We start from the raw sequence: 15,923 nt of genomic DNA on the forward strand, positions 1-15,923 counted from the left end.
TCACATAGGGTATGTTTTGCAAATATTCTATCACTTTTGGCAATGTAGAAGAATAAATGAACTAAGTGCTTTCCAGTACTTTGACAGTTAGCATATACTCCCACCTGTTCATGCTAGTGGAAAGTTAAGGAGGAAGACTTCGATTCATTTAAAATTAATTTAAAAAGTAATGTATGATGGTTATTTTTAAAAATTACAGAAAGGCAGAACTACCCTAAAGCAAAAGTTAATACCGCTGTGTTCATTGTCACCTTGTTCAATTGCAACTCCATGTCCCTAGTTAGAGGCTGTCAGTGTCAATAGTTTAGATATAAACTTATAGCCCTTATCTATCTATCTATCTATCTATCTATCTATCTATCTATCTATCTATCTATCTATCATCTGTCTGTCATCTCTCTATCTATCTATAATATTTTTTTTGGCCTGCAAAGTTATATGATGTTCACAAAAACCCTGTGTTTAATTGTATTAATTCTCTCCTCTTTAATGATATCAGCTCTAGTAGAAAATAAAAATGTTATTTTCTTTCTTTTTTAAATTCTAAAAAAATAATACTTGTCATGTCATTAACATTATCAGTGTTAACAGTGATTGGTTTAGAATTTAGTTTCTAATGCTTTAGGCAAATGACATGCATGTTCTTTAGTTCCATTTTTCTGTCTGTTTTAAAAGAAATCAAGTTACATGCTCACTCTCTCCTAAGAATATATGAGATAATGATTGATGAATGAAGATAACCATGGAAAAACCTGCCATATGGTAATCTAATGCCAATGTTAAATTAAATGTTAAAGAAGACCTTCCAGTTATTTTATTATAATAGGCATTATAATTATTCTTTGGCTTTAGTAGTTCTAATTTGCACTTTTAATACTAATTTTTATTATGAATATAACATATCTTGTCATAAGAACTTAATATCAAACAAATATAATATATAGGTAATGTAGATTTAGGTAATGTAAGATTCTAAAGAAAGATTAGGATTTGCCATCACAGAAGTTGTCAAAGCACCACTACTAAAAGACAGACGAGGCATGATAACCATTTTTAAAGTTTATTTGTAAAAATTAATTTAAATTAGCATCCTATATAACAAATAGAAAGGAGCTCCAAGGATCTGTAACACATGAAAGACTTTTATGGGCAGAATGGAGCAGGAGCAAGGAAGTTATATTTGGTAAAAAAAAAAAAGTGGGTTTGATTATTACTGTATGTTGGGCAGATTACTAACTAGTGTTGATCAGATCATTTCTTTTCTTTTTTTTTAATCCTCTCTTGAGGATATATATTTTTCCATTGACCTTCAGAGAGAGAGAGTGGAAGGGAGGGAGGAGAGGGAGTGAGAGCAAGAGAGAGAAACATTGATGTGAAAGAGACATATCCAACGCTTGCCTTCTGCAAGCTCGCAGCTGGGACCAGCATACCAGGGCCAAACCTGCAACCGAGGTATGTGCCCTTGACTGGGAATTGACCCTTGAATTTTAGGTCCTGGGGCGCACACTCTAACTGATCGAATCATTTCTGATGGACTGCTTTAAGATTATATTCATGGGAGACCCAAAATTATAGTTGTCTTAGTTTGGTGACGTGGAACTTAAGAGACTTTATTTGGGATCTGTTGTTTTATTTTAACACTACTAATATGATTTATTAAAGGTGGTTATTTTTGAAATCCTCACCTGAGGGTATGGATATGTTGATTGATTTAAGAAAGAGAGAAAGAAGGGCAGGGGAGGAGAGAGAGAGAAAGAGAGAGAGAAAGAAACATCAATTTGTTGCTTCCCATGTGCTCCCCAACCCTGGATGAAACTCACAATATAGTTATGTTCCTTGACTGATAATTGAACCCCTAATCTTATAATCAATCCCCTAATCTTTTTGTTGTAAGGGAGGAAGCTCCAACAAGCTGAGCCACCTGGCCAGAGCCAGGCTTTTTTTCTTTTCTGCTCCTCACATCTTTCTATGATGTCTTTTTGCTACTAAATAACTACATTTATCATCATTAGTATAAAACCCACATTTTGGTTCCACTTCTCCATGTGCTTCTAGCCAGCTACTCCTGTTCCTGAAGCCTTTCCCCTACCTAAGGCCTATTTATTTTATCCTCTGTTGTCAGCTGACAGCAAAAAGTGATAAAAGTGATTTCCTGACACAGCAGATGCTCAATAAATGTGATGGTAAGTGCTTTGTGAGCCAATCAGTATGTGTCTCTTAGTATATGCTGCTCATCTCAGTTACACTATTCCTTGTTAGACAATCCAACCTAGCTTGTGATTTCTTGTCTTTCGTAGTCATCCAGGCCATCCCTGTTTTTTCCTCATTATCTTAGATTTTATAGGCAATGCTGCATGCTCTCTTTTTGAACTAGCCAGTGATTTAGACTTTGCTTTAATATTACTACTAAACATGATGGAACACTCCTTTTTTAAAATTTTTTCACCTATTTATACCTAAATTGTTTCTGAATTTCAGAACCTTACCTAGGAATGTGGTTTGGAGTCTCACATTCTTTTGCCTGTGGGTTATTTGGAAGACCTCTGAGAACTACCTGAAGTATGGGGAGCATGCTCACGGCTTCAATAATTTATCCACATCTATAAAGGATAGGGATTTCTGCTGAAGGGGACACTGTCTGCTATCTTTATCCATGTGTTCCACACTCCTTCCCTCCCGCCCTTGCCCTTCTTCTCTTCAATTCCCTCTCCCCCTCTTTCTACCGAAAGAGTTTGGGGTTGAAACTAAACCAAGACACATATCGTCATTATATTTTCCCAAATAGCTATTTTAAATGATTCAGATATACACTTACTTCATGTTGATGATGCTCAGTATTCCCCCTTGGGCGAAACAGTCTGATGTATATTAAGACTGTCACTAAGAATTGTTCATGTATAATTTATAGTCACAATTAAAAAGCATTTTTAACCACGTGTCACAACAAAGTGACAACTAAATTAGACTGTGATTTACTTTCCCATGTGCTGCCTCTTGAGTTAGTGTCACTCTAGAGAAATTGACAAACAGCCGTGTAGAGTTAGACAGGGGTCTTAGTCAAGGTGTTCATTCTCCCTGTGTGAGTGAGGGGATAGGGAGCTGGTAAACATTTCTAACAGGAATACAATTTAAATTTTGAATATCTAGAACAATGGAAAAGTATCCCTTTCAGTAATCATGATTTTGATAGGCAGGGAAAATGATTTATTCACATTTACGGTATAGTTTCAAATTAAAATGAATAACTGTAGATATCCTCACACACAAATCCCTCTTTTAAATATGAAGAAACCAAAGCTCTTTGATTCAAGGGACAAACTTGGTACTGGATTACCAAAAATAAATTGAAGTGCACACACTGAATTAAACAATTTAATAAAACCCCATTCAAGTGAATTCAAAGGGGCACATTGTCAGACCACGGGGTGACAAAGTTCCAAGGGATTTGTGAGCTTATTTAGGGTGAATCTGCAAAACACTGATTTTTATCTTAGAAATTTCAACAATAAAACAAGGTATATAAAGTAATGGCCAATGATACAAGATATGGGAGTACAATAACTATCCCATAGAGATCATATGACTAGATAGAAAACAATAATATGAGTAGGGAGAAGAAATTGAGAGCAAGAGAGCAATATAAAAATGTTTAAAAGACTTTAAGGTTAATTAACTCGCATCAAAGGTGCCAACTTTCCTCAATATGGGTAGTTTTTTCAACAAATGGTGATTAGAAAACTGATATCCATATGAAAAATAAGGAACCTTACCTTTATCTTATTTATATATAAAAATTAACTTGAAATACATTGTAGAATAAAAAACTATAACTATAAAATTTCAAGAACACAGCAGTGGAAGAATCTTTGTGACATTGGGTTAGGCACGATTTCTTTGAACAAAACATAGACACACAACATAAAAGCAATTAATAAAAGGATTTTACCAGTTAAAATCTATTTTTCTTTGATAATTCACAGTTTAAGAAGTAAAAATGCAAGCCACAGACTAGGAAAACACATTAAAAATATATGACAAAAGACTTATTTCAAATATATAAATAAGACTTAAAACTCAACAATAAGAAGACAGATAACCCAATTAAGAAACTGGAAAGTTTTGAACAGATACTTCACAAAATGATATAGAAAAGCAAATAAACATCTGAAAAGCTGATCACCATCACTATTCATCAGTGAAATGCATTTTGTTTTTATAAATTTTATTTTATTGTTTAAAGTATTATAAATAATAGTACAAATGTCAGCTTTTTTCCCCCATTGACCTTCCTCCGGCCTCCCCTACCCCCGGACACATGCCCTCCTCCCTTCCCCACCCCCCCAGTGTCTTGAATCTATTAGTTATGCTTATATGCATACATACAAGGTCCTTTGGTTGATCTCTTACCTCCCCAGCCTTCCCGTTGTAGTCTGACAGTCTGTTCGATGTCTTTCTGCCTCTGTATCTATTTTTGTTCATCAGTTTATAATGGTCTTTATTATCCATTAATGAGTGATATCATATGGTATTTTTCTTTCACTGACTGGCTTATTTCACTTAGCATAATGCTCAGCCACTGTGGAAAACAGTATGGTGTTTCCTCAAAAAATAAAAAATGGAACTGCCATTTGACCCAGTAGTACCACTTCTAGAAATATATCCCAAGAAAACAGAAACACCAATCAGAAGGATATATGCACCCTATGTTCACAGCAGCACAATTTACAATAGCTAAGATTTGGAAACAGCCTAAATGCCCATCAGCAGATGAGTGGATTAGAAAACTGGTACATCTACACAATGGAATACTATGCTGCTGTAAAAAAGAAGGAATCCTTACCATTTGCAATGGCATGGATGGAACTGGAGAGCATTATGCTAAGTGAAATGCATTTTAAATTATAGTAACATATCCACTAGAATTGCTGAAATACAAAGACTTTACTAAGTTCTGGTGAGAATGTGGAGAAAATGGTATTCTCATGTTGCTGATAGGAATACAAAGTGAGACAGCCACATTGAAAAATTGTTTAGTACTTAAACATACACTTGCTATATGATCCAGCAATCCCACTCAAGGTATTCACCCAAGATAAATGAAAACATATATCTAGTGAAAGATGTTGTGCATATCCCTAGGACCATTATTCAGAGTAACTGACAACTAGAGACACAAATAGTCGTCAACCATTGAATGATAAGATGTTTTGGTTATATTTATATTATTGAATATTAATCAGCAATAAAAAGGAACAAAGTTTGGTACATGGACAACTTGCAGATTTCTCAAAAGCATTATCCTATGTAAAGTGAGAAGAAGAAAGACTAAATGCTCTGTTATCCCAAATGTATGACTTTTTAGAAAAGGCAAACGTATAAGTATAGAAATCAAGTCGACGGTTGTCTGGAGCTGGGTATTTAGAGAGGAAATTGAGTGCAAGATACACAAGGAAATTTTTGGGCTGCTAGAAATGTTCAATATCTTAATTATGATGGTAGTTATATAATATACAGTTACCAAAAATGTTCACTTAAAAGAGGAAATATTAGTGTATGTAAATTATATTATAACTAGAGCCCAGTGCACAGATTCGTGCACCAGTGGGGTCCCTCGGCATGGCTTTTGGGGATTGGGCCAAAACTGGCAGTCCAATGCTGCCTGCCACTCCTGCCGGGCTCTCCTGCTCATCTGGGCCCCACTGTGCCTGCTGCAGGCTCATGCCCAGTCAGTTCCGATCAGGAGAGGCTCGCACCATCGCATCAGCGCTCACCAGCCTTGAGCCCTGCATCTGGCGCCCATTGGTCAGCTGACCTGTGCTCCCTCTGTGGGAGCACACTGACCACCAGGGGGCAGCTCCTGCACATCATAGCAACCAGTCAACTGGTTGTTTGGTCATTCCGTCTTTTGGTCGCTTAGACTGTTTTATATATAGATATATCTATAAAAAATAAAAGGAAATTATAAAATAAATATGGCTGTTAAGAGAGAAAGTGATTAAATGGGTGCAGAATTTTTTTTCTTCACTGATAAAAGTAATTTATTGGAGCAACTGGAAAGAATGGTACTCATGCTATTCCTAGCCATGTAGAGTTCAGTTATGGAGCTGTTTTGTTGGTTTTTGTTTTTTCAATATGATCTCATTTTGTTGAAATATTTCTGCATTTATCATAATAATTTTAAAGGTTTTCAAATAAAGATATGTTTGACCTTAAAATATTACTAACAATGAATTGGCATCATGTACTTAGCTCTGAAATAAATGCATTCCTTCAGAATCTGTTCTGCACAACAGTCAAAATAGTACCAGTTCGAACTTGTATCAGCTGTGCATATGTGTATATATATAAATAACTGACAGCAGTATTATTAGTAAAGTGTTCCTGAATAACTGTTTTATGTTCAGGAACCTGTCGTAGTACAAAGAGGGCAAGCAATTAAGTCTCAATATACTTTTTTTTAAAGTCAAACAGTATAAATACAGTGACTATATTTAAGGAATTTATATTATTTTAATTTCTGATATTTTACAAAAGGAAATTGTATATTTTTTATTACTGGTATTTAAATATTTGAAATAAATATATTTTCATTTCATGATGAACACATGTTCAATCATTTAAGAAATGAATGATGTTTCAGTGGATTACACATCTCTTGAAACTGAATTCCAAGGTAATTATCAGGGAAAAGTGGCTCTTTTTATTACCCACAGCATTAGATACTAGTAAGAGTTGCCAACCTTCGTTACTCCTACAACGGGAAGCATTTTTAAAGCATGTTTCTGTCCTTACTCAACTTTTAAATCTTTTGGTGACGTTATGGCTCTGTGCGTTTATGGAGTCTTTCTTGTATCAGTGAACCAAAAACCCTACTTTCTATCAAAGAAGCTGTGGGTCTGGAAATAAAATTAGAAAACTAATAAAAGTGGAGATGTCAGGGCTCTTGCCATTTTCATAGCGGCAGGAAAATCCTTTATTTGATGTATCATAGTCTAGTACTGCTCTTATGAAAATAGATAGCAAAATTTATATTACAAATTCCATTTTGAGAAAACATAGCTTAGACACTTTTTTTTTTTAATTCACCAGTTAGAAATTAGCACATCAGGCTCTATTCATGTAATTAAGTCACATATTTGTGCATTACATACACACAGAGTGAAGAGGAAACACAGAATGTGAGGAATTTAAATTTGAGAACTCTATTATTCAGATAACATCTGCTAATATTTAGACATCGTCATATTCCAAAACTCAAAAAACCCATTATGAAAATATGAACAATTTATGCTAAATTCGTTTCATTTATTGCACCATCTTCATTAAGGTAATTATTTTGAGTGAATTTATTTTCCATAGAATTGCTTCAAGAATTTCTCTTCTCTCTTTTTACAAAAACTATTTTCTTCCACATCCCTATTCCTTCTTATGTTTTCATTATTTGATAAGGCAATGCCTGCTCTTGTCCCATGGATGCTTAAGTAGACCAGAAGAACCACTTAATTCTTGGACTAGTTCTCTGAATGTATAAGGTATTTCTATAACCTTATTGGGCTAAATGAAGGTTATGGAATATAGTGTCACCATAACATTATTGAATGAATTGAATATTTTCATTCCTCCAACCAAATGCTTATGTAATAGAATTCTATAATAAAAAAGGAATGCAGTTTATCATTTGAGTTTAGTTTGAAGTGCACTGTCCTTGCTCAGAAGTTTCTTCACGCATACGTAATACCTGCTAAAACTTTCACTTATTGAAAACTCTTCCTCAAGTCTCATGCTAGGTGCTATTCTAAAACATTTAACACATATTCTCTTTTTTGAGATATAGGACATATGTATGAAAATAATTAGGTTATTATTAGAGTTCTTTTTCCCATCTTGCAAGATGGCAGGTGAAAAGAAAACTGAGAAGCCGGATGCTAAGGAGAAGAAACCTGAAGCCAAGAAGAAGGCTGATGCTGGCGGCAGGGTTAAGGCGCCTAAGAAGGGGAAGCCCCACTGCAGCCAAAACTCAGTCCTCATCCAAGGAATTGGCAGATATTCCTAATCGGCTATGTATTTGCAAAAGGCCATGTACAAGAGGAAGTATTTGGCAGCTAAATCCAGGATTGTAAAGAAAAAGAAGGAGAAAGTTCCTGCTACTGTCACAAAACCAGTTGGTGGCGACAAGAATGGCGGTACCTGAGTAGTTAAACTCGCAAAATGCCTAGATATTATCTTACTGAAGATGTGCCTCGAAAGCTGCTGAGCCAGGCAAGAAACCCTTCAGTGAGCATGTGAGGGGATTGCGGGCCAGTATCACTCCTGGGACCATTCTGATCACCCTCACTGGGCGCCACAGAGGCAAGAGGGTGGTTTTCCTGAAGCAGCCGAGCAGTGGCTTGCTACTTGTGACTGGACTTCTGCCCCTCAATCGAGTGCCTCTTCGTAGAACACACCAGAAATTTGTCATCGCCACCTCCACCAAAATTGATACCAGTGGTGTGAAAATTCCCAAACATCTCACTGATGTTTACTTCAAGAAGAAGCTGTGCAAGCCCAGACACCAGGAAGGTGAGAAGTTCAACACAGAGAAAGAGAAATACGAGATTACAGAACAGCTCAAGGTTGACCAGAAAGTTGTGGACTCACAAATTCTGCCAAAAATCAAAGCTGTTCCTCAGCTCCAGGGCTACCTTCGCTCTCACCAATGGACTTTATCCTCACAAACTTGTGTTTTGAATTTCTTATAAGAATCCGATTAAATAACTGATATGTTAAAAAAAAAAAAAGGTAAATACACCCTTTGGTTATACAAGCAAATAATCATTTGAGACTGGAAATTACAAAAAGTCTAGGAGTTTCAAAATATAGGAAGACTATCACATGGTGAGATGATCTCATATGAATTTCATATATTATATGATTTTTAAAAGGACTAATGATTAAAAAATTTGAATATGTTTTCAAAAGTATGAACTTGATTAAAGAAATAATAAAATAGGATTACATTTAATAACAAGGAATGTGAAATAATGGAACAGGATTTCAGAGAACAAAATGTCTGGAATAGGCTATAAAGATCAAAACAAAACAAAGGAAAGATAGAGGAATTCTGATACATTATTGTTTGAGAGTGCTATAACAATAGGTTGGCAATTATGGCTTAAATTTGGGCCAAGAGAATAACAACAACAACAAAAATTGGGGAACTAGTGATCGTACTGGGCCTACTAACAAGTGCTAGTATTCATCCTGCTTAAACCAACATATCCCACACCTTGTAGACTATATTTAGGAAAGCTGGGAAGAAGAGATAGGCAATGAAATTCTGTGGACAGGAAACTGCCAGATGCAGGAACAGGGGGCAAAAGCTAAGAAAAAGGGTTGGAGTACCGGTGTGTCATGGAGCTGGGAATTGTTGGCCTTGACCAAGGCCTTCTGAAGAATGCACGTATACTCCTCCAGGGCCATTAACTGGATTTCCTCCTCAAAAGAACATCTGTACCCTGAGAAGCTGGCCAGAGTATCCATTAAACCAGCAGAGAGATGATACAAACTGAAGTTAATTACAGAAATACTTTTCTTTCTTTCTTTCCCATGACCCCTCCAATATAATCAGAGCTGTTATTCCTGGAGAATAGAGGAGAGCAGTGGGTAGCTGAGGACCAGATCACATACATCTCTTATTGAATTTTTCAGATGCTAGAGTGGGAGACCACAGAATAAACGGACTACTTCAGATCTCTGGAGCTCCAAACCTAATCAATGATGGTGGAGACGGTCCTCCTTAAATTAGAATTTATTTTGCAATTCTAAACTGGTATACATCTGAGATATTTAAGATATCTGCAAACTAGCAGAGAAGAGAGATTTGAGGTATCAATATGGAAATTATGTTTGGGAAGAAGAAAGTTAATATTGTCCAACACAAAGTTTTATAGTCTTTAACAAAATTATTACTCTTGGGGTGGGGTGGGAGGGAGGTGCGGGGGGAGATCCAAGTGCATGGCTGGATTTTGAATATAGAATAGAGCACAACTGAAACATGCTGACAAATTTATCATTATTGCTCTCTAAGATTGTCTTGCTATAGAATAATTAGACAGGTAAAAGAGAAATGATCAGTTCAATTTTAAGTTTGAAGACATGGAGTGAACTTCAGGGGCAGTGTTATACAGACAGCAGGAAATATATAAATCAAAACAGAGAGGTCTTGGCTGGAGATCTAGTTTCCATGGTCTAAGAAGCTAAAGAAGACTGAGCAATGTGAGGTAAAAAATACAGAGAATGATAAGGAATGTGTGTGTGTGTGTGGGTGTGTGTGTGTGTGTGTGTGTGTGTGTGTGAACACTTTCTTTTTTTAAGATATATTTTTATTTATTTCAGAGAGAAAGGAAGGGGATGGAGGAAGGGAGGGAGGGAGGGAGGGAGGGAGGGAGAGAGAGAGAGAGAGAGAGAGAGAGAGAGAGAGAGAAAGAAGAAGAAGAAGAAGAAGAAGAAGAAGAAGAAGAGGAGGAGGAGGAGGAGGAGGAGGAGGAGGAGGAGGAGGAGGAGGAGGAGGAGGAAGAAAAACATCAATGATGAGACATAATCATTGATTGGCTTCCTCCTATATACCCCCCAATGGGGACTGAGCCCACAACCCAGGCATATACCCTGGCAGGGAATTGAACCATGACCTCATGGTCCACAGGTCGATGCTCAACCACTGAGCAACACCAGCCAGACAAGAGCCCTTTATTATTCAGGAGACAAAAAATAGAGGCATATGGGGAGGGCATATTATCACAGATAATAAGTGGAGAGTGTTACAAATTCAGGTGTCTATAAATTTGGGAGTGCAGTAAAAGTCAAGAAGAATGATGAATGCTGGATTTCGTCACCTTGAAGAGTGGCTTCATTATATGAAGGAGACAAGAATCAACATTGATGATTTGATGACTGGTGAGGACATGCAGTAATTTCATCGAGGAGGTTGAATCTGAAAGCAAGAATAAATAACTAGAGTGTTTTGAAGGGACTCAAGAATCAAAACAGATGATGTGTGGTGAGAGTGAAATGAAACAGACAAGCTGGCAGCTGCAGTTATAGCAACTGAGCTAAGATGTAACAAGGAATAGAAGTAGGCAGGTTGGTCATTGAAGGGCCAAGAGGACACTATAGGATATAAGCTTTTAGTTCCAGCATATACTCCATTATAGGACTACTAGAGGCCCAATGCACAAAATTTGCAAAAGAGTAGGCCCTCACAGCCATGGCTGCCTTGGCCTTCACAGCCCCAGCTTCGTCTGGAAGGTCTTCCGGATGGTTGTTCCGCTGTTTGGCTGTTCGGTTGATTTGCATATTATGCTTTTATAGACTAGAGGCCCGGTGCACAAAAATTTGTGCACTCAGGAGGGTCCCTCAGCCCGGCCTGTGCCCTCTCGCAATATGGGACCCCTCGGCGAATGACCACCTGCTGACTTAGGCCCGCTCCCCGAAGGATTGGGCCTAAGCTTGCAGTCAGACATCTTTCTGGCAGCCCAGAAGCCCTTGGGGGATAGCCACTTGCCAGCGGGGAGCAGGCCTAGCTGCAGTCGGACATCCTTAGCACTGCTGAGGAGGTTGGAGAGGCTCCCACCACCACCGCTGTACTGGAAGCCGTGAGCCTGGCTTGTGGCTGAGCAGAGCTCCCCCTTTGGGAGTGCACTGACCACCAGAGTGCAGCTCTTGCATTGAGCGTGGTCAGTGTGTGTCATAGTGACCAGTGATTCCCAGTCGCTCTGCTGTTAGGGTCAATTTGCATATTACCCTTTTATTATATAGTATAGAGGCCTGGTACATGGGTGGGGGCCGGCTGGTTTGCCCTGAAGGGTGTCCTGGATCAGGGTGGGGGTCCCACTGGGGTGCGTGGCCAGCCTGGGTGAGGGACTGAGGGCTGTTTTCAGGCTGGCCACACCCCCTTCAGGGAGGGGGGTCCTGCTGGGGTGCGTGGCCAGCCTGGGTGAGTGGCTGATGGCTGTTTGCAGGCTGGCCACAGCCCCTTCAGGGTGAGGGTCCCTGCTGGGGTGCCTGGCCAACCTGGGTGAGGGGCTGATGGCTGTTTGCAGGCTGGCCAAGCCCCCCAGCGGGGACCCTTACCCCATGAGGGTATGGCCATCCTGGGCGAGGGGCTGATGGCTGTTGCAGGCTGGCCACAGCCCCCAGCCACCCAGGCTCCCAGTGGAGGCTGGCTGGAAGCAGGTATCTGGGATTTATTTAACTTCTATAATTAAAACTTTGTTGACTTTTGCAGAGGCCACAGCTGCCCGGGCAGGCAGGAAGCTTGGCTTCCTCCATCGCCGGGGCAACCAAACCTCCTGCTTGCTCCACCTCCGTGGCTGTGGCCGCCATCTTGGTTGGGTTAATTTGCATATAGTAGCTCTGATTGGCTGATGGGCGTGACTTGGGCATAGCGAAGGTACAGTCAATTAGCATCTTTGTCTTTTATTAGTGTAGATTATTCAGAAGTGCTACAGCAGGAAAGGCATGGATAATATGACTAATCTAATCTAGAAGTGTTCATGAATTTGGTTATTTTATTTTAATTATTTTTTTATATTTTATTTTATTTAAAATAAATTTTTACAGTGAAGATTTTATTTTAAAATTTTTTTATTGATTAAGGTATTATAAATGTGTCTTTATCCACCCATTGTCCCCTCATCCCCCCAGTCTTGCCCTCACCCTCACCCCCTGTTGTCTGCATCCATCACTATGCTTATATGCATGCATACAAGTCCTTTGGTTGATCTCTACCCCTTACCCCCACCCTCCCCTACCTTCTCTCTGAGGTTTGAGCATCTGATCTATGCTTCTCTTTCTCTAGATCTGTTTTTGTTCATTGGTTTATGTTTTTCATTATAGTCCACAAATGAGTGGGATCTTGTGATATTTATCTTTCTCTGACTGACTTATTTCACTTAGCATAATGCTTTCCAGCTCCATCCAGCTGTTGCAAATGATAGAAGTTCCTTCGTTTTTACTGCAGCATAGTATTCCATTGCATAGATGTGCCAAAGTTTTTTAATCCACTCATCTGCTGATGGGCACTTATGCATGCATACAAGTTCATTGGTTGATCTCTTACTCCCTCCCCCCTCCTGCCTTCCCTCTGAAGTTTGATGGTCTGTTCAGTGCTTATCTGTTTCTGGATCTATTTTTGTTCATCAGTTTATGTAATTCAGTATATTCCACAAATGAGTGAGATCATGTGATATTTATCTTTCCCCAAGTAGCTTATTTTGCTTAGCTTAATGCTCTCCATATCCATCCATGCTGTTGGGAATGGTAAGAGTTCTTTCTTTTTTATAGCAGGGTAGTATTCCATTGTGTAGATGTACCACTGTTTTTCAATCTACTCCTATGCTGACGGGCACTTAAGCTATTTCCAAATCTTAGCTATTGTGAATTGTGCTGCTATGAACATAAGGTTGCATATGTCCTTTCAGATTAGTGTTTCTGATTTCTTGGGATATAGTCCTAGAAGTGGGATTACTAGACCAAATGGGAGTTCCATTTTTAATTTTTTGAGGAAACTCCATACTCTTTTCCACAGTGGTTGCACCAGTCTGCATTCCCACCAGCAGTACACAAGAGTTCATTTTCTCTACATCCTGGCCAGCACTTGCCTTTTGTTGATTTGTTGATGATAGCCATTCTGACAGGTGTGGGATGGCATCTCATTGTCGTTTTGATTTGCATCTCTCAGATGATTAGTGATTTTGAGCATGTTTTCATATGTCTCTTGGCCTTCTGTGTCCATTTTCAAAAAGTGTCTATTTAGGTCCTTTGCCCATTTTTTTATTGGATTGTTTATCTTACTTTTGTTGAGATGTATGAGTTCCTTATAAATATTGAAGATTAGGCCACTATCTGATATAACATTGGAAAATATGTTCTCCCATGCAGTGTGCTTTCTTGTTATTTTGTTGGTGGTTTCTTTTGCTCTTCAGAAGCTTTTTATTTTGATGTAGTCCCTTTTGTTTATTTTCTCCTTCGTTTCCATTGCCCAAAGAGCTGTATCAGTAAAGATATTGCTACAACATATGTTTGATATTTTGCTGCCTATGGATTCTTCCAAGATTTTTATGGTTTCCCATTTTAGATTTAAGGCCTTTATCCGTTTTGAGTTTATTTTGTATAAGGTGTAAGTTGATGGTCTAGTTCCATTTTTTGGAATGTATCTGTCCAATTTTCCCAACACCATTTATTGAAGAGACTGTCTTGACTGCTCTTGCCTCCTTTGTCAAATATTAATTGAGCATAATGACTTGAGTCGATTTATGGGTTCTCTGTTCTGTTTCATTGGTCTATATGTCTGTTCTTGTGCCAGTACCAGGCAGTTTTGAGCACAGTGGCTTTGTAATATAGCTTGATATCTGGTATTCTGATCCTTCCAACTTTGTTCTTTTTTCTCAAAATTGGTGCTGCTATTTGGGGTCTTTTCTTCATTCTATATGAATTTTTGGAGAGGTTGTTCTAGGTCTGTGAAATATGCTATCGGTATTTTAATGGGGAGTGCATTACATCTATAGATTGCTTTAGGTAGTATGGACATTTTAACGGTGTTGATTCTACCAATCCATGAGAATGATATATTCTTCCATTTGTTTATGTCTTCCTCTATCTCTTTTTTTAATGTCTTGTAGTTTTCTGAGTTCAGGTCTTTTACCTCCTTAGTTAAATTTATTCCCAGGTATCTTAATTTTTTGGTGCGATGGTAAATGGGATTGTCTTTTTAGTTTCTCTTTCTATGAGTGCATTATTGGCGTATAAAAAAGCCATAGATTTCTGGGTCTTAATTTTGTATCCTGCTACATTGCCGAATTCATTTATTGAGTCTAGTAGGTTTTTGATGGAGTCTCTAGGGTTTTCTATATACAATATCATATCATCTGTAAACAATGACAGTTTTACTTCTTCTTTTCCAAATTGGATGCCTTTTATTTCTTCTTCTTGTCTGATCACTTTGGCTAGAACTTCCAGTGCTATTTCAAACAGGAGTGGTGAGAGTAGGCATTTCTGTCTTGTTCCTAGTCTTAGGGAAAATGGTTATAGTTTTTGCCCATTGAGTATGATGTTGGCTGTGGGTTTGTCATATATGGCTTTTATTATGTTGAGGTATGATCCCTCTATTCCCAGTTTGTTGAGAGTTTTTATCTAGAAAGGGTGTTGGATTTTGTCAAATGCTTTTTCTGCATCGATTTATATGATTATGGGATTTGTGTCTCTATTTGTTTATGTGATGTATCATGTTTATTGATTTGTGGATATTGTACCATCCTTGCATCCCTGGAATAAATCCCACTTGGTCATTTTATATGATGTTTCTAATGTAATGCTGGACCCGATTTGCTAGGATTCTCTTGAGGATTTTAGCATCTATGTTCATTAGAGATATTGGCCTGTAATTCTCTTTTTTGTAGTCTCTTTATCTGGTATTGGAATTAGGGTAATGCTGGCTTCATTGAAAGAGCTTGGAAGTGTTCCTTCCTCTTGAATTTTTTTGGAATAGCTTGAGGAAGATAGGTTTTGGTTCTTCTTTGAATGATTGGTAAAAAGTCCTCTATGGAGCCATCTGGCACAGGGCTTTTGTTTGCTGGAAGTTTTTTTATTACTGCTTCAATTTCCTCCATTGTTATCAGCCTGTTCAGATTTTTTTTTATTCTTCCTGGTTGAGTTTTGGAATGTCATATTGTTCTAGGAATACTTCCATTTCTTCTAGGTTGACCAGTTTGTTGGAATAGAGTTGTTTATTGTATCTTTTTACAATTCTTTGTATTTTTGTGAGTCCTGTTGTTATTCTGCCTCTTTCATTTCTGATTTTATTTGTTTGGGTCCTCTCTCTTTGTTTCTCAGTAGCCTGGCTAGAGGTTCAACAATATTGTTTATCCTTTCAAAGAACCAGCTCTTGG

The 15,923-nt window shown here is 38.1% G+C and overlaps 1 protein-coding gene and 1 pseudogene across 1 annotated transcript in view; both read left to right on the top strand.

Annotated features, from left to right (window-relative positions):
- GALNTL6 (polypeptide N-acetylgalactosaminyltransferase like 6) overlaps window positions 1–15,923 on the top strand; it is a 955,099-nt gene that overhangs the window by 63,551 nt on the left and 875,625 nt on the right. The window lies entirely within an intron of this gene.
- Window positions 7,892–8,727, top strand: LOC118659032 (annotated as a pseudogene).

Source organism: Myotis myotis, unplaced genomic scaffold (assembly GCF_014108235.1).
Source record: "Myotis myotis isolate mMyoMyo1 unplaced genomic scaffold, mMyoMyo1.p scaffold_m19_p_6, whole genome shotgun sequence".
Lineage (NCBI taxonomy): Eukaryota > Metazoa > Chordata > Mammalia > Chiroptera > Vespertilionidae > Myotis > Myotis myotis.